Genomic DNA, 20,869 nt, shown 5'->3' with positions numbered 1-20,869 from the left:
TTGTGCTGCATTGTGTGTTTGAGTACACAGTATATGTGTTATGCATTGTGGGTTTGCACATGTGTTGTGGTTGTGTTGGTTAAGTGCTTGCTGTATACATAGCTGTAATATAGTGTTTGTGTATGTGTGTGTGTGTGTGTGTGTGTGTATGGTGCATAGTGTCCTGATGTATGTGCTGCCATGGTACATTGTGTGGGTGCGTCCTTGTATGTTTTGTGCAGTGTTGTATGTGTTGGTTGTGTGTTGTCATGGTACATACACTGTGTGTGGGTATGTATGTGCTGTTGTGGTACATTATGGGTATCTGTGTTTTGTATCGTGTTATATGTGTCCCTTGTGTTCCGGTATGTGTAGTTGTTTGTGTTCTCATGGTACGGTGTGTGTGTGTGTTTCATGCAGTGTTACATGTGTTGTTCGACTTATAGTATGTGTGGTTGGTTATGTGCTTGATGTGCATGTTGTCATGGTACAGTGTGTGTGTGTGTTATATTGGTTGTCTTACAGTATATGTGGTCGGTTGTGTGACAGGTGTGTGTTTTGTGTTACATTGTGTATATATTTGTGTTTTGTGCAATTTTGCATATGTTGGTTGGCTGTGTGCCTGGTCTGTGTGTTGTCATGGTACAGTGTGTGTGTGTGTGTGTGTGTGTGTGTGTTGTATTGGTTGTCTTACAGTATATGTGGGCAGCTGTGTAATTGGTGTGTGTTTTGTGCAATTTTGCATGTGTTGGTTGGCTGTGTGCCTGGTCTGTGTGTTGTGATGGTACAGTGTGTTTGTGTGTGTTGTATTGGTTGTCTTACAGTATATGTGGTCAGTTGTGTGACAGGTGTGTGTTTTGTGTTACATTGTGTATATATTTGTGTTTTGTGCAATTTTGCATATGTTGGTTGGCTGTGTGCCTGGTCTGTGTGTTGTCATGGTACAGTGTGTGTGTGTTGTATTGGTTGTCTTACAGTATATGTGGGTAGTTGTGTAATTGGTGTGTGTTTTGTGCAATTTTGCATGTGTTGGCTGTGTGCCTGGTCTGTGTGTTGTGATGGTACAGTGTGTGTGTGTGTGTTGTATTGATTGTCTTACAGTATATGTGGTCAGTTGTGTGACTGGTGTGTGTTTTGTGTTACATTGTGTATATATTTGTGTTTTGTGCAATTTTGCATATGTTGTTTGGCTGTGTGCCTAGTTGTGATGGTACAGTGTGTGTCCTGGACTGTGTTATATGTTTTACTGTATGTGTACTTGACTGTTTGCCTGGACTGTGTGTGTGGTGTATGTGTTTTGCAGTGCTGCATGTGTCAGTTGTCTTATGGTCTGTGTGTTGTCATGGTACAGTGTGTGTGTGTGTGTGTTTTGTGCAGTATTGTATGCGTCAATTGTCTTACAGTATGTGTGGTTGGCTGTGTGCCTGGTGTGTTTGTTCTCATGATACAGCATGCGTGTGTGTATGTGTGTGTCTGTGCCTTTGTGAAAGGGGCTGTTACTTTCTCCAGTCAGGAGACGAAGAAAAAGGAAAAAAAAAAAAAAAAAGCCTGCAGAGCCAAACCCCTAACACTGTGTTGCAAACTTAGCCTAAACTTTTCCCTTTCAGGGTTGCGAGGCGGGACTGCAGTGCAGCGGGAAGGACGAGAGCAACACCAGCAACAGCAGCCGCAGCAGCAGCAGCAGGGAAGGTGCCTGCCACACCCTGACTCCAGCAGCATGTATTCCCCATACTGCCTCACCCAGGTAGGGCGCCCTTTGCCACCTCTAGCTGTCCTCCAGCACCCCGAACCCTAGCATTGTCCTTGTCCCTCTGCAATTCCAGCCCTCCCCTCTCCCTGTCTCCCTTCCCTTTAGCTCACAGCTTCTGCTGGGAGGCTTTTTCTACATACCCATGGCATCTTTCCAAATTCTTGCTCTCTCCCTCTTCCTCTCTCTCTCTCTTTCTGGTTTTCATGCCACATGGCTTAGAAAGCAAAAAAAAAAAAAGCTTTGCCTCAAACTTTTTAAGCTGTCAGGAGATTTTTTTTTTTTTTTAAGAAAGGAGAGAGGGAAGAGAGGAGAATTGGGGAAAAAGGAAACCTGAGATTGGAAGAAATTCTGTGGGTGCAGTGCTCAGTGAAAGGAGAATCTTTTTCAAATTATTAGCATGGGAACCTAGTTTTGTTTTGTATTTTTTATTTTTGGTTTTCAAAAAACAAAAAGGGGGGGGGGGGTAGAATTAAGCATGCCGAAAGAAGGGAGCTTTGAGGGAGCAGGATTTTGGGAATTGTGATGATAAACCTAGGAGAGATTTTACAGTTTGCTGTTTGCTTTGCATTGTTTGGAAGCTGAGGGGTTGGTCTCCTCTCTCTCTCTCTCTGAAATACATTTCTAAAAAGGAAATCACCTTCAGAGAAGAACATTTGAAAGTTTTTAGAAACTTTAAATTTTGGTTTATAGGTGGGATAATGTGGTAGGCCATGCTAGTCCACTTTAAAAGGAATAAACAGAAAGAAAATGCCAAAAGAAAAGAAGATGAAACCTTTTTATTGGCCTAACATAACGATACATTTTTGACTAGCTTCCAGTCAGAAATGAGAAAAAGATGACAAAAATATGTAAATATATAAGTGAAAGGTAAAAGTATTCCAGTGAGTCTCACGGGGAGAGGTAACGATGGCGGCGAGAAACGAGGAGAGGTAGATGGGTGATCGGAGAGTGACAAACCAGTATAATTTTATAGTTAATAATCTGATTTAAAAAAACAGATCTATATTAAGACCTCTTTTGTTGGTGTAAAAATATTTCATGATCTCATCTTCAAAAGTCTTACATTCCTGGAGTATTTTAAAATTTGTAGGTAGATGGCGGTTACATAAGATAATATATGTGCATATGTATTGGACACATGGTAACTTGTGTCAGGAAGATTTAGAAAGGAGGTAAATCTACTTTTCTCTATAAACATTACCTGAAATAATAATTAGATAATTTTTTTCCCTTCCCAGTAAAGATTGACTCCTCCAGCATCGGTCTATTCCCATTACAAAACCTTAATTTCTTCTTCAAATTTTCCTTCTGTTATGTTACTAGCTTTTTTTTTTTTAAAGGGGGGGGGGGGTTAACATTTTTAAAATATTTTTTTACATGCATTGGGTGGATGCATCACTGCCTGAAATGGGATAAAGGTTTCCGAAATCTTTTAAAAACAAGAGCAACAACAAAAAAAAATGTCTGAAATACAGAGAGTAAAAATCGTATCTGTTTTGTTCTAGCTCGGTCAGGGAAGAAGTTTTAAAAATTATTTTTTATTTTTTTAGAAATTATAGAGCAGATAAAATCTGTATTTCTCGCTCTTTCTCTTCTCCCTTTTCCTGTTTGGATACAGGGTTCCCTCAAGCTAGTGGATTTAAAATAATTCTTGCATGCATGCTGTTTATTTCTATGTGTGGGTGTTGGTGGTACAATGGTTATAAATGCGTAGCAGTGATTCTGGGTAACTGAGTTAAAAATATTGTGCAAATAATATGATCTATAGATCTGAATCAGTATTTTTGTATATGTATGTGAGGGTCGTGCAGTGGGAGAATCTCTCTGGGATCCTGTCTTGCTTCATTTCGCACATACCATGACAGGAGTTTACCTTTACAGGAGTTCACCTTTACGCCTTTTTATTAATATAGATTTTGAATGTGATGTGTCAGATGCAGGATTATGTGTATGGTTCAGTATGTGTGTGTGTGTGGGGGGATTGTCCCTTCAGCCCTTCTCTGCTCTGGTTCACTCCAATTTCTCAGATAGGATTTCTTTTTTTTTTTTTTTGGGGGGGGGGTTATATTGAGAGGAAAATAGATTTTATCTCGTGTATTTCTTTGGGATTTTTTGGAAGGCGGAAGCTGGGGGGGGGGTACAATTTGTATTGCCTGAGACTGGAATATGTGAAAGGTGCATATGGGGGCTATGAGAAGCTGTGGGGGCAACTCCCCCTCACCCCCATGCACTCACAGACACATTGAATTGTTCAACAGCCGGGTTAACCTTTCTAGGGCACAATCCCTGCATGTGGGGGGGATTGGGGGGCAGCGAGCAGTGATTTACTGACATTTCTTCTTAGGGTCTGTGTTGCCAGCCCCACTTGGAGAGATTCCCCCCCCCCCCCACTTATTTTTAATAAAATTAACAAGAGTGTCCATATACTGTTCGTCAATTAGGGGGCACCCCAAATCCACGGACATAGAGAAAAGTGTGTGGGGGGGGGGGGCAGCCCTTCCTAAAGCAGACAATTACAACTGGAAAAGGCCAATTAACCCCTTCATGTCTAGAGGGTGCTTTCACTTGCACAGGTCACACAAGAAAAGACCAGCATCATTCCTTTTCTGCCAAATCACAGTGTTGCATCTAGTGCATGCTCGTGTATACACATTTGCACATTTACTGGCGAAAGTGATTTCTTCCTGCAGTGGCCTTATTGAAGGGGGGGAAGGGGAGTCACAACATTTCCAAAAAGTATAAAATGGAAGGTTTTCTCTCTGTTCTCCGCACCACCTCCATTTGAAACTTTTCACCTCCCAGAGATTTTTCATGGAATGGGTTCTTTTTTTTTTCTTTTTTTCATAAAGTTTTGACTGTTATGTTGAGGTTTAGATTAACTTTAACAGTTACATTTGGAGAAAATAAAATGTTGCAAGCAGCGTAACTGACATACAGATTTCTGTTTGAGGACTTTGAGATTATTAAATTCAGAAAGCGACGTTCAGGAATTGGTCTCACTCTGGACTTTTTCCCTAAAAAAAAAAACAACTTTAAAAAGGAAATCAGGGAACTCTGTATTTTGTTTAAAGGACCCCGCCATGAAAAATAAATATGGAGCAGTAATTATCTTGTTGAAAGAATTATTTTCAGAGTTTTATTTTTTTTGGGGGGGGGGGTGCGGTCTCTGGTTTAAGGACTCCACCAATCTCAGCTCCCTGGATTTTTCTAGAATTTTCATATCTTTGAATCATTTCTAGAGAAAGTTGAAAGAAGAGATCAGAGGGGATGAGATGGAACCTTTTATCTGGATTTCTTCAGATCCAAATGAAATGTTTCCAGTGTGTAAATTTCTAGATGTTGTTTTAACCTATGCACAGTCTGTTATAGTTGTTCAGGGTATTTTTTTTTTATTTTTGGAGCTGGGCTGCTTTGCCTATATTGGATTTGGGGTGGATTTTTGTGGGTCTGATCCCTCTTACGATCCCGTCCAGGATCTATTAATACATTACAGGTGCACAGCCGAGGCATTTTCGCTCCGCATTTTGAGAGTGAGCAGTAATTTTTGAAACTTTAAGATCGACAGGCAGCTTTCATGCTGTTTGTTCTAGTTTCCAGCTTTTGTGTCTGCTCTTGTTCGGTCGTCCTCTGCATGGCCCGAGGAGGTCCGTTGCGCTGCTTTCAACGTACTAGTGGCGACAATGCAGCTGGTTCCATAAGCTGCCCCTCGTTTGGAAATTCTACCGACAGCAAAGGGTGTGTGCATGTTTGTGAGCAGATGTGTATGTTAAGCAACTTCCTCACCCTTAACATGTGCACGGACTGGTCTGTCTTTTGCACACGTGTGAACATGCATGCAATATTTGAAGCTCAGATGCCTAAAACTGGCTTTAAATTCTGTCCTTTTTCCTCCTGTTGTACAAATGCCTCTCCACATCTCCTTTTCTTTTCTGAACCCCCCCTCCAATCTATCCCCTCACCCCATGCCAACTTTAATGCAGCTCCAGTTCAGGATTCTCTGCCAGTCTGAGATGTTTTTGTGGTACCAGTGTAGAGATGGTGACTTACAATATTGTCCAAGCCGCATGGACCAGAGGGGCGGAGGAATTTGGGGTGGGGGTAGGATTGCACACCCTTGTTTTGGGAAAGGAATAAAAGTAATATATTGTTAGTGCTAACTGGGGATAGAGATGGTCACCCCAATTCAATCGCTCTCTCCTTTGTCCTGTGCACCTGGGGAGAGCAGAACGCTTCAGTGAGGTCATCTGAAAACGGAGCTTTTAAAATATCACAGTCCCCTTTACGCCTGTGCACATTGTATGATACATGTGTGAACGCCTGTCTATCCATGTTCAGACTTGACACCCTGCTCTGGGCATGGGGTGGAACAACCACTGTGATGAAAATAAATCAGCCTTTTTTTTTCTAATCTCCCTCGCTGGCGGGTTAGATTTTGGAAACCACATTTCAAGTTAACGTTAAGTGGATTTTATCGAGCCGCTGGCTGGAATTAATTGTGGCTCTCTCTGCTACTGAGAGTGTGAACCCACAGGCCAGAGGCATGAAGTCAGTTTTTCAGAGATGATTTAGTTAGCACGTTTCACATCTTGAGCTTGCAGTTTCGCTTCCACTGCTAAAAATCTGTGCTTCCATCCAGAATGGGTTTCCAGAAAAGGCACAGATGGACAGACAGACGGGCACGGTTCTTCCTCTGTCAGATAAATGTGTAATTTTCATGTACATGATGCCCCCTCCTGTACACAGGTACACGCAAAGGTATCCCAGCCCGCACTAATGTTATGTGATTGATAAACTTTCTGATTCCAGAGAGAGGGATAGATTCACCGAAATTTACGGCAAGGGATGATTTTGGAGAAAGAGAGATGGATGGAGGGACAGACAACCACTGACTATCTCGGCTGCTATGGATTCTTGATTATCTCCTCCCTGGCCCTGTAGTTTCCCCATTCCACTTCACTGGCCTGTGCCACATGAGCAGTCCTGCAGGGGTTAGGGCAAAGAGGAAAAGTGAACCTTCATTCACTCTCCAACTCAATTCTCATTCTGTTCAAGGATAAAATTAAATATCTATCATTCAACGAACAAAGAATGAAAAGCACATTTTGTTCTAGTACTGTGTGTGTATGTATGTACATCTGTGTATATGTGTTTGTGCATATATTTCCATCTTGTGTGAATCTGTGCTTATATGTGCCTTTGTGTGTGTGCATCTGTGTGCATGATTGTGCATATATGTGTGTGTGCATATATGTGTGTGTGCATATATGTGCATCTTTGTGTGTGCATGCATGTGCATATGTGTGTATGTGCATCTGTGTGCTTGTGCATGTGCATGGATGTTCATCTGTGTGTTCATGTGCTTGTGCATGCATGCATCTATATATATGTATGTGCACCTGCATATGTGTGTTTGTGCATATGTGTGCATCTTCATGTGTGTGAATCTGTATGTGTGTGCATATGTGTTCATCTGTATCTGTGTGTGCATATATGCACATCTTTGTGTGTAACTGTACATGTATGTGCATTTGTGTACATGTACATTTGTCCATATAGTGCATATGTGTGTTCAAGTGGTTGTGCATGTATGTGCATCTATGTATGCATGTATTTGTGTATCTGTGCATGTATGTACATCTGCATGTGTGTGTGTGTGCATGTATGTGCATCTGTTTCTGCATGTGTGCATAAATGTGCATCTGTGTATGTATGCATTTGTACATATATGTGCATCTATATAAATGTGTTTCTGCATATATGTTCATCTGTGCATGCGTGTCTATGTATGCGTGTATTTGTATATACGTGGGCATCTGTGTATGTGTGTGTTTCTGCATATGTGTGAATGTGTGTGTGCATGTGTCTATATATATATATATATATATATATATATATATATATATATATATATATATAAGTATATCTGTGTACAAATAGGTGGGAAAACGTGAGATACAAATGCAACAAATAAATACATAAATATATTTGCAACTTATATGCATAAATGTGCATCTATGTACGGTATCTGTGTGTTCATGCATGTATATGTGTTTGTGCATATATGTGAGTATGTGTACATGTGCATTTGTGGATATATTTGCATCTTGTGTACATATGTGCATCTGTGTACATGTGTGTCTGTGTGTGCATGCCTACATGTCTATGTCTCGCTGCATGTGTGTCTGACCTGCTGCTGGCTTTTTTTGTTTATGCCCCTTGTCTGGCTCTTGGGAGGGGAAAAGTCTTTGTGACTACCGTGGTGCAGAGGGGCACAGAGTGGGAGAGCCAAACTCAGAACGGGCTCTTCAGGTGTAAAACCATCCTCACAGAACGCTGCCCTCCCCTTCGTACACCAACTTAATGTTTTATTTATTTTATTTATTTCACTGTTTTTCTATGCCACTCAGAATGATCTTTTATTTAAAGGTCGTAAAAGTGGTTTATAATTATTATATGTAATGAGAAATAGAAATTATACAGTGCTGACAAGGTGCATGGGGCTATGCAACAAGTTGTTACATTCATAAGAATGACAGTGTGTGCAGGGCACATGAGGAATACAAGTGATACTTAGTGGTATAGTCCTACAGTGCTGATCGGATGCACGGGATTGTACAAAGCAGTGCTTAGGACCATATGAGGCATTACTCTATTTACTCAGCAGTGATGATGGGTGTCGACTAGTATGAGCTGTTAAATTTATACAGTGCTGGGCTGCGGGAAACGTTACAATATTCATATGGTGTTTATTGTGCGTGCATTGGACTGTACGAGCTGTTAAATTTATAAAATGCTGATGGTGTGCACTGGGCTGTATGAGGCCTGTATGTATTATGGTTATATGATGCTGACAGAGTATGCTGGGTCCTACTACTACTACTATTTATCATTTCTATAGCGCTACAAGGCATACGCAGCGCTGTACACCAGACACATAAAGACAGTCCCTGATCAAAGAGCTTACAATCTAGATAAGACAGGTAAACAGTCCTCTGCACATTGTTAACCCTGTATAAATATAACATGTCTTATAGCCATGCACACACTGTCAGCACTGTATTAATTTAATTATGCCTCAAATGGCCCCTTGAACCTTGACAGAACTGTATGAATATAATATGGCCCCATGCACCCTGTCAGCACTATGTGAACATAATAATGTCTCATGTGACCCTTACTCTCTGTCATCACTGCATGAATTTAATAATGTTTCATACAGCCCCATGCACCCTGTCAGTACTGTATGAATTTAATGTCTCATACGGCCCCCTGCACCCTGTCAGCACTGTTTGAGTATAGTAATTCTTCATGCAACCCTACACACAATGTCACTGTTCTGTAAATGCAATCATAGTTTTATAACCCCGTCAGCACTGTAGAAATATAATAATCCCTACACTAGTTTCCAAAGTTGTATGGGAGGAGAAAGGAACTTTGCCCTGACTGGCACCAGAAAACCAGAGGGGGCATCTGTCAGACAGGCACAGCTCATCCCCCCCCCCAACCTTGAAAAAACCACAGAGCCCTAAAATATAAAGTTTATTTTTTCAGGTGGGAGGGAGTACAGGTTCTAAACACCCAACCAGACACGTCCCATAAAATCCTAATATTATGCTGAAGAAATAAGCCTGCGTTGATCTGCGTTGATAAAGAAAATCCTCAGAGGCTTATGTGGTTAGCTTTTCACGTGGCTTCGAAATGGTGGCAGCTTATCACCCACTAATTTGAGTTTCTGCAGCTTCCGGGAAAGGTTTAAAAAAAAATCTATAGGAAAAACATTATATAGGACAATAGTTTTTAAAAAATGTTTTTCTCTTTCTGTAGCTGCAGGAAGTTCAATCATGATAAGCTTATTTTTTTTTTCATTTCATTTTACTTTTTAGGATAAATTCATTTTTTAAATTCTAGAAGTGGCCACAGATATAGTTACACGAGGCCTTCCGTCTTCAATATAGGTAATAAATAGAAATAAATCGAACCAGAGAAAAGAAAATAACATGCTACCTTTTTTATTGGACTAACTTCATTCATTTTTTTAATTAGCTTTCGAAGGTAACCCTTATTCTTCAGATCAGAAATGAGACCTTCTTATCCACTAGACTGAGGCATTTTTTCACCCTGGCGTGTACACACTTTGTCTTTCCACCAAAACACTCCAGAGCTAAAAATGTTAGCACATTTCTCATCCGGTGCCGTCTGTTGGGATTTGCCAGCTCTTGTTATATAAAATCTGGGATTGGTTTTGTTAAGCAAGCAAAAAATATATATATCTGTTTTAAAAGGTGATGTGCTTTGGTCATTCTACGCCTGGCTCCGTCCTCAGAGAGGAAGCCGTTTATGATTCATGCTGCCGCTTGCACTGGGGACAGGATTGCTCACTGCAGCAAAGTGCATCGACTCCTGGAGCTGCCAGTTACCTGCGGTTCCAGCAATAATCTGGCTGGTGGGAATAAGGGCACTTTGAACCAGTAGCACCAGGTCCTGCAGACGGCCAAGGTCTTGTTATGCTGTGTGTGCTGAAAAGAGCGTGCAGCCTCCTCGGGCCTGCCTCGCACAAATCACAAACTTTCACTCACATTAACATGCGTGCTTGACATCTGTCCATCTCCTGTCTGTCCTGTGGTCTTTTTGGTTTTTAATATGTGCTCCATCCATACTTCAGGCACTGTTACTGTCGAATATGAACAGTCATCTCGGGCAGTAGCTGTCTGACTCCCTGGCAGACCCTCTTATATATATAAGACATATCCATGAATTCTTTGAGGCCAGCGGCGTGTCCTAGGTACACCCCGAGGTCTCTTATAAAGCCACAGAGCACAAAACTGCGTTCTTATATCCGGGGTGAGTGTGAGCACATGGGTGTAGAAATATGACCTTCCAAAACTGCTCTGATGTTTCAGCTTTGTGCCACTCTACTGAGCTGCCGGGCGGGAGAGCTGGGGTCTGCCCAGCCAGCATCACAACAGAGGTCTTCCTGATGCTCCCGGGTGACCTGGCAGTTTGTGAATTGTACAGGGAGTCTTTAGGTAACTCTTGGGAGAGGAGAAAGGGGGAGTCTGCTTACGAGAGCAGGATTGGGTCTGCCGGTGCTGTTCCTTAACGTGACTTATGCCCCACCAGTGAAATGTTTCATGCATGTGTTGTGTGGGTGTGCAAATTCATTTCAGCCGCTGTAAGAAGCAGCCTGATTGTGGGCTTCTGGAAAGAGGGGAGCTGAGGGAGGGACAGAAAGGTCTTTCATCGCTGGCTGCTTGCAGAAAGATTAATGATGCCGTGTTGCTTTGCGTTAATATATGTTCCTATATTTATGTTGTTTATTTTTATTTTATGTGCTTTGATTTGTATTGTTAGGTTTTCCTTTGTATTGCATTTTTCGTACCCTGCTTAGAATGCTTCAGATATAGAGGGAGGGTAAGAAGTAAAGTTGTATTATTATTATATTTGCTGATGGGAGATGCTACAACATCTCAGGATGCAGATCTGAAGAATTCCTGGATGCGAGTCCTAATCCCCGGCTCTGCCACTGACTCTGTGTATGATCTTGGGGTGAATCACTTTTTCCACCTGTGCATCAGTTTTAAATTCTAGTTTAGTTCCTGCTTTCTCTTGTCACTTTATGCCCCCAAGCCTCAGTTCTAATCCTGATTTGATCCCTAGTTCTTTGTGTGTGACCTTGGAGAGTCACTTTCTCTCTCCAAAACCGTCCGCATCGAATAGCAAATGAAAAGTGCCTGGCTGCTTTCTGAGAAGGACTTGGAAGTTTCTATGGTAAAGAACTTGCAATGGGAATGTGTTCATCAATAAGAAGCTGGAAGACAGTCAGGAAAAGATAACTCTTCCCCCCTCCTCCAACTACCTTGCTTCCCCTCTCAAATGTCGCCCTCCAGAGAGTGGCAAAGTCTGAGAAAGTGCAGAATTCAGAAAAGCATGGAATGAACATACGCGATCCCTGGTATTGAGATGAGGGAGGTGAAGCACTGGGGTAACCTGCACAAAGCGGCAGATACAACCCTAAAAAGTAATGGTGCTGTGTTAAAAGATTACATGAGGGACAGAGGGGAAGGAGGTCTGGATACAGGTTTCCAAATAGTGATATGCAAAGTGGAGAGATCATTGCTGGGCAGATTGGATGTGTCGCTTTACAAAGCCGTTATGCTACCTACTCTCTGCCTCGCCCTCTCGTTTCTTTCCCCCCTCTCATTCCCTCTCTCTCTCTCTCACCCTTTTTCTCATTTCCCTCTCTCACTCCCCCATCTCACTCTTCTCCCTCTCTCTCGCTCTCCCTGTTTCTTACTCTCCCTCTCTCTCAATTTTCTTTGCTCCCCCCTTCTCACTCTCTCTCTTGCTCCCCTGGTTTCTTGCTTACCCTCTCACTTTTATTCTATCGTTCCCTCTCTTTCTCACTCCCCTTCTCTTTCGCTTTCCCTAGCATGCTTCCCCTTCCCACTCTTTTCCCTCTTTCTTTAACTCCCCCGACTCTCACGTTCCCTCTCTCTCTCTCTCTCTCTCTCTCTCTCTCTCGCATCTTTCTCGATTGCCCATCCCTCTTTCTCAGTGTCCCTCTATTGGGGTATAAGCATTTACACCTCTCTTACCTGCACAAATGTTTGGAATATTAACACTTCTTCATGTCAGAAAGTACCAGCAAGACACCAAAGCCCTATTCTGTAATGATGCCTTCTGAAAATCCATATACAATATATTTACACATCTTACTGGAATATTACTGCCCCATCCTTGACCATCTTTAAATCTAGATTGAAAGCCCACCTCTTTAACATTGCTTTTGACTTGTAACCACTCCCCCACATTAATTGATTTGCTTGCTTTATTTTTGTCTATTAGATTGTAAGCTCTTTGAGCAGGGACTGTCTTTCTTCTATGTTTGTGAAGCGCTGCGTACGCTTTGTAGCGCTATAGAAATGCGAAATAGTAGTAGTAGTAGTAACTTACATAGTGCATAATTGCAAGGAGAACATACACACATGGGGTATGACATGAGGGGGGGCATGGGCAGGGCATAGGGACATGGGAGGGGCGTGAGTGGAACATGGGTACAGCAGGGGTGGGGCATGAAGGGGCCATGGGTGGGGCATGTGAGAGGGGCATGTGGAACATGGGTAGAGCAGGGGCAGGGTATGAGGGGGTTTGGGCAGGACATGTAGAACATGGGAGGGGCATGTGGAACATGGGTAGAGCAGGGGTGGGAGGGGCATGTGGAACATGGGTAGAGCAGGGGTGGGGTATGAGGGGGCATGGGCGGGACATGTGGGACATGGGAGGGGCATGAGTGGAACATAGGTAGAGCAGGGGCGAGACATGAAGGGACCATGGGTGGGGCATGAGTGGAACATGGGTAGAGCAGGGGCAGGGCATGTAGGGGCCATGGGTGGGGCATGAGTGGAACATGGGTGGATCAGGGGCAGGGTATGAGGGGGCATGGGCAGGACATGTAGGACATGGGAGGGGCATGTGGAACATGGGTAGAGCAGGGGTGGGAGGGGCATGTGGAACATGGGTAGAGCAGGGGTGGGGTATGAGGGGGCATGGGTGGGACATGTGGGACATGGGAGGGGCATGAGTGGAACATGGGTAGATCAGGGGCAGGGTATGAGGGGGCATGGGCAGGACATGTAGGACATGGGAGGGGCATGTGGAACATGGGTAGAGCAGGGGTGGGGTATGAGGGGGCATGGGCGGGACATGTGGGACATGGGAGGGGCATGAGTGGAACATGGGTAGATCAGGGGCAGGGTATGAGGGGGCATGGGCAGGACATGTAGGACATGGGAGGGGCATGTGGAACATGGGTAGAGCAGGGGTGGGGTATGAGGGGGCATGGGCGGGACATGTGGGACATGGGAGGCGCGTGAGTTGAACATGGGTGGATCAGGGGCAGGGCATGAATGGGGCATAGGCAGGGCTCCCACTTCCACACACATCTTACAAAATATTATAAGTCAGATACACTACTCCTGCATTTTGACACTCAGACTTACACTGGGCCCTATGGCTGGCATAAATGCTGGGGACACAGATACCTGGTGATGGTACCTGGGACCCCAAATGCTTGTAGACTAGTCTCCTCCTGGCAGGTAAATGGATACTCCCCCCTCCCCAGTAGAAAATATCCTATTTCTACTCTGTATTCAGTCACCCCTCTCTTTGTCTGTCTATCTGTCTCTTGTCCCATCCTTTACCAGAAAGGAAGTACAGCTGCATCTCTCTGCCACCAGCCAGCATCAAAGCAAAACAGTCCCCCTTTTCACCCCTCCTCCCCCCCATATACACACGCTCATGGCTGGCACTGCCAGCCTGTGGGCAGGTGGCTTTTCCCAGTCCAAATTGGCTGGCATTACATTTCAGGGGATGTGGGGGATTTGGGCAAGACTGAGGCTTCTGATCTTTAAGTCCCCAGGCATGGTAAAGCAGGCACCCGGTCCCCCATCAGCTGCTCCTCTTCAAGAGAAGGGGGAGGAATAGACAAGAGTGGGAGGGAGGGAGGGACTGCTTAGAGAGAGGAAAGGAGAGAAGCAGGTTTAGATGGGAAGTGGAGAAAAGATAGAGGGGCAGAGATGGAAGAACATACCCTACTAGGTTAGGAGAATGCACAGGAAGATGCCTGCATCCTATTTTGGGGTGACTTTTCTTTGCTACATGAGCACTGGAGTTTGCAGGTTTCAAGGTCTGATGTTTCTACTCCATCTTCCACTGTGAATGATGTCTGGGTTACTGCTCTGTGTGGGGAGGAGGGAAGAGCAGCTGTCCTCCCCATCCAGTAGTGATCCTGTGGTTTTCATGCTTAGGGCTGGGTGGCTGTGCTGTGGAGAAGGGAAGGTGTGCAGGGTGTACAGGGTTTTATAACTGGCCGTAGGTGGATTAGGAATTGGTTATTAGACAGAAAACAGAGGGTAGGGTTAAATGGCCATTCTTTACAGTGGAGAAGGGTGAATAGTGGAGTGCCACAGGGATCTGCAGTGGGACTGGTTCTGTTTAACATATTTATAAATGATCTGGAAATCAGAATGACAAATGAGGTGATTACATTTGCAGGTGACACAAAACTATTCAAAGTTGTCAAAACACATGCAGACTGTGAAAAATTGCAGGAAGACAAAGACCTTAGAAAACTGGAAGACTGGATGTTCAAATGGCACATGAAATCTAATGTTGACAAATGCAAATGATGTACATTGGGAACAATAATCCAAATCATAGTTAACCTGATGCTAGGGTCCACCTTAGGAGTCAGTACTCAAGAAAAATACCTAGGTGTCATTGTAGACAATACGTTGAAATCTTCTGCCAAGTGTGCGGCAGCAGCCGAAAAAGCAAACGGGATGCTAGGAATTATTAGGAGAGGAATGCAAAATAAGACCAAGAATATTATAATGCCTCCGTATCACTCTATGGGGTGACCTCATGTTGAGAACTGCGTTCAATTCTGGTTGCCATATCTCAAAAAAGACATGGTGGAATTAGAAAAGGTTCAATGAAGAGTGACCAAAATGATAAAGAGGACGGAACACCTCTCGTATGAGGAAAGGCTAAAGAGGTTAGGGCTCTTCAGCTTGGAAAAGAGACGGATGAGGGGAGATATGATTGAGGTCTATAAAATCCTGACTGGTGTAGAATAGGTAGAAGTGAATTGATTTTTCACTCTTTCAAAAAGTACAAAGACCAGGGAACACTCAATGAAATGACATGGAAATACTTTTAAAACAAATAGGAGGAAATATTTTTTCACTTAAAGGATAGTTAAGCTCTGGAACTTGTTGCTGGAGGATGTGGTATCTGGGTTTAAAGAAGGTTTGGACAAGTTCCTGGAGGAAAAGTCCATAGTCTGCTATTGAGGGAAACCACTGCTTGCCCTGGGATTGGTAGCATGGAATGTTGCTACTATCTGGGCTTCTGCCAGATACTTGTGACCTGGATTGGCCAGTGTTGCCAATTACCCGTCCCCAAAACCCGCCCAAAAAGTTCACACCCCCGCCCCCGCTGTCATCAACCCTGCCCCCGCCATCATCAACCCCACCCCCACCGTCATCAGCTCCACCCCCGCCTCCCCCATCATCAACCCCACCCAAAACATCATCAAACCCCGCCCAAAATGTCATTAGCCCCGCCCCCAGTGGCCCAAAAAACCGCACAAAAAACCCCCAAAATAGCCCAAAAAACCACGACCCGCAGCGGACAGAAATTTCCCACAGTGGGTCATGGAAAACTGCTCAATTGGGCAGGAAAACCGCCCACCTGGCAACTTTGGGATTGGCCACTGTTGGAAACAGGCTACTGGGCTAGATGGACCACTGGTCTGACCCAGTATGGCTATTCTTATCTTCTTATGCTAATATGTCAAATGATTAGGGGTGACAAACGCAATGCAAATGACCACAGAGCTGGCTGCTAATGAACTTCAAATGGTCCCATACAGTACTTTAATGTCTGCTCCTGGCAGGGTCTATGTGGTCCTGTACTGTCAGTTGGAAGATGTAGAATGAGTGATGAAATGTAGATAGAAAAACAGCATGAATTATTGTGGCTGAAGAAGAGCCTGGGAGTGAGCTATGGGGGTTTGGGAGAAATGGATGAGAGGGAGCAGTGGGGGTTCTGGAGAGAGGAGTGAGAGCGAGTAGTGGTATTGGGGGGAGGAGGGAGCAGTGGGGGTGAGAGGGAGCAGTGTTGGTTAGGGAGGGAGGGTTGAGAGTAAGTAATGGGGGGTGGGGAGGGATGAGAGCAAGCAATGCAGATTTGGGAAGGGGGTGAGAGTAAGTAGTGGGGGTTGGGGAGGGTGATAATGAGAATGAACAGTACAGATTAGGGAGGGAAGCATGAGTGTGAGCTGTAAGGGAGGGGTCAGAGTGAGCCATGTGGCCTGGGGAGGGAGAAAAGGGGTGAGAGTGAGCTGTGTGTGTGTGGGGGGGGGGGGGGCAGGGGTTAGTGAGGGAGAGGTGAGAGGGAGCAGTGCTAGAATTGGTAGCTTCAAGTTTCAAAAGCGTACCACAAAGATTAACAATTGTGAATGTACACAACTCGCACATCTATATTCAGAACTGTTTTATAATATCTGCTTGTATACTATTACTCTGTTTGTTTTGTTTGTTTATTATCATCATGCTGACCAAGATCCTGCAATACTAAATGTTTAACTACTAGCATTCTTCCACTACTCATGATGTATTGTAAGCCACTTTGAGCCTGCAAAGAGGTGGGATAAGGTGGGATACAAATGCAACAAATAAATAAAATTAAAGTTATTGTTGGGGTGGGGGGGGGGGGGGGGTGGTATGTAGGGATGGGCAGGAAGGAGAGAGAAGGCTATGAGTCTCAGATCTACCGGAGATGACAGATCATGAGGGCCAGATGAGAACTAGGTGGGAGGTGTGTCGGCCCATGATGCACAGAGGCTGTTGAACAATTTTCTGTCGAATGGGGAGATTTTCTTAGCTTCTGTCTGTTGCTGTGCTTTATCGATGGACTTTGTACCAGTTTCAGAGTGACAGAATGCGCATGCTTTCACTTTGAAAATTACCCAAGGAAATCCTATGGCCAGACGCATACAGAACACCCGTTGTTCAGTGGGCTGCGTCTGTCCAGCTAGAACATGCCTACCTTCAGAAATACATATGAACTCCCCTATCCGCTGGGAAGGCAAGATGGAAAATTTGCAAATAACCCATAGGCAAAAAAATATCTTGCCTATGATCTTTAAAAAAACAAACAAACAACAACATGGTTTGATTTTTATTAAAGGATGAAGCACTGAATCCACCCCCAGCTCTTCCCCTATTTTGATGTCTTTTCTCCATTCAGGAGTTGCTCTGTTCTCCCAGGCTCGGGATTTTGCCAGTGTCTGAGAGTCTGGTTTCAGGTCATCAGGTATTCTCTCCGTCCTGATGTGACTCTTCCCTCCTCCTGCTGGAGTGTACATTGGGATTTGAAACTGGAGGTTCATGCACTGGTGTGCACTTTGGGGGACAGAGTCTGATGAAAACCAGAACCATCCCGCCCCTGAGAATTTGGAGTTGGATCAAGGAAATGTGGCAGTCTTGAAGAGCAAGGCTATTAGCAAAACAAATCTGGATGAAGCCCTTTTATAATTCAGCGAGGATTTGGCCCGTGCTGTCCTTTTGAGGGTTCAAGACATGCAAAATTACACCTCACATTCGAAGCAGTCCCATTTACAATGGCCACAGTGTTGACACTTGTATCTTGGAAAAAGATATCGATTTATTTATCAAATTTATATCCCGCATTATCAAACTTATCTAAGCAGGTAACAAAAGAACATACATACATCAGAAAAATCAAACAAAATACCCCAAGTCTTACAGAGATGTGAAGGAAAGTTAGGGATTAGCTGGGTCTCAGCAGGGCATCGGGAATGGACGTGGGTAGTCTGGGTACGTCCCACTTTACACCTCACCAGGATTGCGCCGAACTGTGGCCCCTGTTCCACTTACTCACTGGCACCCCCTTCTCCTGTCCCACACAGTTCACCAGAGGCAAGATGGTGGGCTGAGACCAATCTTTGCCCCTTCCATATTTGCTCCCTGAGTGGTCACATGACCCCACAGCTCTTGATGCAGTGCTGCAGGCCATGGACCACAGCGCATAGAATTTTACAGAAAGATGAATCTCTTCCCTCTGTATTGCTACAGAAAATCTCAGATTAGTCCAAACTTATTTCCTCTCTTAGGGGTCCTTTTACAAAGGCGCGCTGAAAATGGCCTGCGGTAGCGTAGGCACAGGTTTTGGGCACACGCAGAATCATTTTTCAGCGCACCTACAAAAAATGCCTCTTTTTTTGCCGAAAATGGACGTGCGGCAAAATCAAAATTGCCGCGTGTCCATTTTGGGTCTGAGACCTTACCGCCAGCCATAGACCTAGTGGTAAAGAATTTGGGCGGTAAGGACCTACGCGCATCAGATGCCACTTGGCTCGCATCCGCTATGCACGCCAGAAAATTAAAAATAGTTTTCAGACGCGCGTAGTGGATGCTCGCCAAAATTGAAATTACTGCAAGAGCCACATGGTAGTCAGGCGGTAACTCCATTCTGGCGTATGCTGGGTGTGTGTAGGTGCCTAAACGTCTTAGTAAAAGGGGCCTTTAATTCCCTTTCTCCCTCCCTTTGTCCTTCCATCCCTACACCTCTCTCCTTCTATCTCTCTGTTCACTTTTCTCTTCCTCTCTCTTCTCATCTCTTTCCTATTCTCTGTCTTCCTGTCTCTAGTTCATTGTACTTTTTCCTCATCTTTTTCTCTTTTTACTTTTCTCCTCATGGTTTTCTCTTTCTTCCCGCTTTTTTTTTTGTTTTTCTTTGATCTGATCCTTTAGAGGGTCCCCCCCCCTCGTTTTTCTTCCCTCCCTTTCTCCCCTCTCTGTCTTCTCAGCTTATTTTGGCTGGGAATGATTCGCTCCGTTTCCATGATTTTTTTTTCTGCTTTCTTCCTCTCCCCTCTTCTCTTGGCTCAGGCTCCCTCACTCTGCTGTCCTATAAAAAGAGATGGGGGTGGGGTTATGGTCCTTTCTAAGCACTGCCCCCCCCCCCCCTCACTATTCTGGGGAAAGTTAAACTCAGCCAAGATTCTCCTCTGGGCATGAAGCCCATGTGCTCTTTCACCACAGGCTGTGCCCACTGCTTCTCCCAGGCAAAGTTAAAGTTTTAGGAGAAACTCAAGCTGGAGTGTGTGTGTGTGTGTGGGGGGGGGGGGGAATCTGTGGAGGAGGGGTGGACGTCCTAGACTTCACAATTGAACCCATTGGGCTTGGGCAAAAGGGAAGGAAATATGTCTTTTGTTATATTGATTTTTGAATTTTTAGGGGGAGTTCCTAATTTGGAAAGTTTTTGGAGCGCACCTCCAGTCAGCCGGTGGGGGAGGCTGAGGTGTGGGGGGTGGGGGGGGGGAGTCTGCCGAAAGTCAAGCTCCAAAATGCAGCTGAGGTTTGGCACAGAGTCACCTTGGACTGCAGTAGAGCAGGCATTGCGGACCTCAGCAGCCAATCAGCAGACAGGGAGGGTTTGTTTGCTGGTGGAAAATGGCCGGCGATGCCCCCCCAACCCCATTTTTTTTATTTTTGTAGATTCCAATTTTTCAGAAAAGGTGGGAAGGGGGAGTCGGGGCATTTTCTCCCCATCTTCTTTTCTTTACATGCAGCGATGAGGAGACCTTTGGCCCTCACACTCTTCGCTCAGGGGCAGATGGAGGACGGAGGGGGCGGTGGACAGCCACTTGGACGGGGGTGGCCTGATACGTGCACTGATTTGGGAAAGCTAAGAGGGGGCCGCAAATGGCACACGGGGGCAAGAAGGGGCGTCGGGCTGCAGTGTTCTGGAGGAGAGTCCAGTGTGGGGGCGACAGGACGTCCCCCTGAGATGCTGCGGCCAAAAGTGATTTTACGCTCAGAAAGTCTTTCGTTCATCCTTCAAAAAATTTCCCCCTCTCTGTCTTTCGCTTTCTCAGTCTCTCCTTCAGTCTCTCTCTCTCTCTCTCTCTCTCTTGCAATGCCCCCCCCCCCCCTAGTTTCAGAAAAGGGAAACAACTCCAGACCTCATTCGCTCTCAAATCTGTCTTTTTATCCAGAGGTTATAGCTAAAAATCGGGGAGATACCCATTCCTTTGTCCTTTTGGGAGGGGAAAGGTGTTTAAAGATGACATTTAATAATGATACATATATTTATATATCAAAGGGTTCTGTGCGCTCCCAGAACAGTTTTTTTTTTTAAATCTCTCTCCCTCAAACCCCCTGACAGATTCCTTCCTTCAGGGGTTTGGGCTTATGCTGGATACTCTTATTGTGAAGAACTATCTCACGACATTCCTGTGGGAACACTCTTATGGTGTTACACAGTAACATAGTAAATGACGGCAGATAAAGACCTTATGGTCCATCCAGTCTGCCCAACAACATAAACTCATTTTACATGGTATGTGATACTTCATACCCGAGTTTGATTTGTCCTTGCCATTCTCAGGGCACAGACCGTAGAAGTCTGCCCAGCACTCTTCTTGTACTAAAAGTTCTGAAGATTCTGGAATCCTAAAGAGTTACAAGATTCCGGAATCCCAATTAGTAGCAACATTCCATGTAGAACCCCAAAGAGTAACATATTTATTTTATTTATTTATTTTATTGC

The 20,869-nt window shown here is 44.5% G+C and overlaps 1 protein-coding gene across 1 annotated transcript in view; it reads left to right on the top strand.

The window, feature by feature from the left end:
- Positions 1 to 20,869, top strand: part of NFIX (nuclear factor I X) — a 144,157-nt gene that overhangs the window by 24,269 nt on the left and 99,019 nt on the right. Inside the window, 1 exon segment of the mRNA XM_030196991.1 lies at positions 1,587 to 1,723. The gene's annotated coding sequence lies outside the window, so the exon portion shown is untranslated.

The sequence above is a fragment of the Microcaecilia unicolor genome, chromosome 3, assembly GCF_901765095.1.
Source record: "Microcaecilia unicolor chromosome 3, aMicUni1.1, whole genome shotgun sequence".
Lineage (NCBI taxonomy): Eukaryota > Metazoa > Chordata > Amphibia > Gymnophiona > Siphonopidae > Microcaecilia > Microcaecilia unicolor.
Note: the sequence above shows the minus strand (reverse complement) of the source record. Positions and strands in the feature narration are given on the sequence as shown.